Consider the following 4,279-nt stretch of genomic DNA (forward strand, 5'->3'; position numbering starts at 1 on the left):
TTGTCCTTGCTAAATAGAGCTGATAAAGTGTTGAATTGATTAGGCAGACATCCACAAATTATAGAGGCAATGCAAACTTTTTCGTAAGCTATGTTTGCGTTGAAATTCCTTCCACAATTGAGCCTGTGGACCCTCTCTCAACGCATTCTTTATCTGCAAAAGTATGTCAAACTGTTGTATGCTTAAGTTACCAAACCCCAAGCAAGACAGGTAGAGTAGGCCACATACAGCAAACAAGATCGTATTCTGTACATGTGTAGACTCGAGCCAGTCTCTCCCCGCCTTCGTCCTTCCTCGGATTGTCAATCCTCGCCGTGGAGAGACTGGTTTCAGACCGTCTTTCTTCCGGTGCAATTTACTTTGAAGAAGTCATACCTTCTAACAGACAGGGTTACATAAACGGATCCCGGGATCCGTTTAGTGGTCGCTGCTTGTATCATAATATCGTGATTTGTTAGTAAGTGGTATCCCATTCTTCTACAGTGTAAATACGTATGCCGTGCCTGTTGCTAGGCCATACAGTGTCTAGTCTACCGCAAAACAACAGGTTTTCAAGGAAACGGGGCGTCAAAACATTCCGTTCTTTACTAGGTAGCTAACGACCACGCATGCTAGTTGTTAGTTCAGTCGAACAGCCTAGAGATCTCTCCACTCTAGTGTACAGTGTTCAGTCGGTGATCATTCCCAGTGTAGGGTGCAATTGACCATGCAGACCAAAGAGCAGTCCGTTGGTGTCACTACAGCTTTACTTCACGAATGATAATTGTTATTCTAGACGCACTGATCGAATCCGTCACTAGGCATTGAAATCTCAAACGTACAACTTACGCAGGTTTGAAAATCATTATGAGATCGACACGCAGTCGGAAGGTTCGTTGACAAACGACGTCCAGGCAGAAGTAAGTATACTATTGCAATCACACCAGAAGCTTTCTCTACTCGAAGCTGACGTCGGAGAGGTGGTCAGAGATGTCTTTGGGCGGAGAGTACAAAGAAAGAAGACAAATCACCAAGGAAACAGTGTCTACAAATACTTCGGCTTGAAAAGGAAGCGTATGAACGACGACATAGCACACGACTATTCTAGGAGACCGTGTTCTTCTGGCCTTCCTAGCACAAACGTAAATGTAGTCGACCTCTTGGAGAAAATACAGCAGCAAACGGACGAGCTGGAAAGTGAGAGGCAACAGCGACTGAACCTGGAGAGACAACTTCGTGAATTAGCTATAATTAATAACCTATAGCTAGAGACGTCTAGATTATTTCTATAAACTTCCTACATGTCCAGGCTGTCAGAGCTACGAAACATACCTGCTCTTTCACCATTTCTCAACGACTGAGGCATCCGGCTCGAGACCTCCGGGAACCAAAATAGGCAATTAACTACAACTACCTAGATAATCTGCATGTCACTATGTGACCATGAAACTGTATCTACATGACGTAAAATTCCTGAGGGCGGTCTGAAACCAGTCTCTCTGGGGCGAGGATTGACAATCCGGGAATGACGAAGGCGGGGAGAGACTGGCTCGAGTCTAGTACATGTGTATAAGTACGCATGCATGCATTAGACAGAAGTTATTGTAATAAACAGATAAATAAATAAAGATCAAACACACACAACTTATTACCAACCGTTCTGAGTGCTTTGTTTCGCTCCAGTCGTCTGTGCAAACATACCAAGTCGCGAACATCGTCTGCAAACATTATACATACAATTACATGTAGATAAATGCATATATACCTCTGTGTGTGTGTGTGTGTGTGTGTGTGTGTGTGTGTGTGTGTGTGTGTGTGTGTGTGTGTGTGTGTGTGTATGTGTGTGTGTGTGTGTGTGTGTGTGTGTGTGTGTGTGCGTGTGTGTGTGTGTGTGTGTGTGTGTGTGTGTGTGTGTGTGTGTGTGTGTGTGTGTGTGTGTGTGTGTGTGCATACACGTGTACCCACCACTGTGGATGTTTACTAAAACTAAAACTAAACACCAAAAAGTACATGGTCATTACTGACAGTCTGTCTATAATTTACACACGCACACACACACACACACACACACACACACACACACACACACACACACACACACACACACACACACACACAATAATTTGATCGAATTTTGAAATTCTAAGAAAATGACGTCACATTAATCAGAAACTTTGTGATACTATTGTATGCATTGTGAAAAGCATTTGATGTAAATTTTGATTTGTCAATTTTATCAGCACAAGTCAAAACGTCAGAAATCGATCGTTTAGTCCAATTTTGAAATTTGGAGAAAATGATGTCAGAATAATTAGAAACGTTGTGATATGATTCTATGCATTGTGAAAAGCATTCCATGTAAATTTGGATTTCTCAAGTTGAATTGTAGCGATTTGGCGAGACATTACTAGTATGCAGAAAATGGCGTCTATCGTGCTTGACCACGTGTACTTTGCGATGCTGATTCTCATCAACGGTAGCCTGGAAAAACATTGAACGAGTGCAGAAACGTTTGACTTATTGTGTGAAAGTGGGAAGCAGCGGATAGAAACGGTCGGTGTACTAGAAGAAAAGTTGTAGCGATATTCCTATTATGCAGAAAGCTGGTGTCACGTGATCACGTGCACTAACAGTTTTGCGCGGCTTTCGCAAGAGGACAGTCGTTCGCCAATATGATAAAACTGAACATTGCACGAGAAAGTAATGTCTAAACGTTCTTTTAAACCAGCAGAAGTGACTGTATATAGTCGAAACGTGAAAAATCGATCGTTTGGTCGAATTTTTAATATCTGAGAAGATGACGTCAGAATAATCATAAACGTTGTGATGTGATTCTATGCATTGTGGAAAGCAATCGATGTAAATTTGGATTTGTCAAGTTGAATCGTAGCGATTTGGCGAAACATTACTATTATACAGAAAATGGCGTCTATCGTGTTTGACCACGTGTACTTTGCGTTGCTGATTCTCGTCAACGGCAACTTGGAAAAACATTCAGAGAATGTACAAATGTTTGTCTTATAGTGGAAAAGTGCAAAGCAGCGGATGGAAACTGTCGGTGTTGTAGAAGAAAAGTTGTAGCGATATTCCTACTATTTAGAAAGCCCAGTGTCACGTGGTCACGTGCACTAACAGTTTGCGCGGCTTGCGCAAGAGGACAGTCGTTCGCAAATATGATAAAACTGAACGTCGCACGAGAAGGTAATGTCTAAACGTTATGCTTTAGCAGCAGAAATGACTACATACAGTCGAAACGTGAGAAATCGATGGTTTGGTCGAATTTGAAAATCTAAGAAGATGACGTCAGAATAATCATAAACTTTGTGATATGATTGTATGTATTGTGGAAAGCAATCTATGTAAATTATTATTTGTCAAGTTGTATTATAGCGATTTGCCGAGACATTACTAGTATGCAGAAAATGGCATCTGTCGTGCTTGACCACGTGTACTTTGCACTGCTGATTCTCGTCAACGGAAGCCTGAACAAACATTGAACAAGTTTAGAAATGTTTGACATACTGTGGAAAAGTGCGAAGCAACGGATGGAAACGGTCTGTATTAGTGGAAGAGAAGTTGTAGCGATATTTCTACTATGCAGAAAGCTAGTGTCACGTGGTCACGTGTACTGAGAGTTGTCTAGAAGCATGATTGCCGGACTGGTGGAAGCAACTTCGTGTTCGCTTGTAGGCAGAATAGAGCTGCTTTCAGAATAAATAAATCACTGTCTGACCAGAAACATTCCTGTTTTGCAGAAATTACCAGAAAAAAGATGAACAGGTCCACACGTCTACTTTCTTTAACCACACCGCTAGGTTCCTTTTTCCTGTGTAGGTGCGAGGCGTGTCGACTTTGATCCTACTCCGGTCACCAGTTGTAACGGTAGAAGTACTGTTAGACATATTCGCGCTCAAAGTCCAACTCAACACTAACTCCCCGTATAATTTCGCGTACCCTTACACTGGTAGTGGCACTCTCATTCTGTTCATGTTCAGAAGATTCACTCTGATCGAATGTCGTACGCTTTGCAGGTGATTGCTGTTTCCATAGTTGCAACAAACTGCGCTGGTCGGCGGCTCGACGTTTTGGCAACGTTCTGGACATATATATATATATATATATATATATATATATATATATATATATATATATATATATATATATATATATATATATATATACAACTTTTGCAAAGGAAATCAATAGATGCTAAAACTTTACATGCAGAAACAAATGTAGCACACCTGCTTCAGAGTTTCTATAAGCTGCGAGTAGCCTCGAAATACAGACAAATACAGTC

Source organism: Corticium candelabrum, chromosome 8 (genome assembly GCF_963422355.1).
Source record: "Corticium candelabrum chromosome 8, ooCorCand1.1, whole genome shotgun sequence".
Taxonomy (NCBI): Eukaryota; Metazoa; Porifera; class Homoscleromorpha; order Homosclerophorida; family Plakinidae; genus Corticium; species Corticium candelabrum.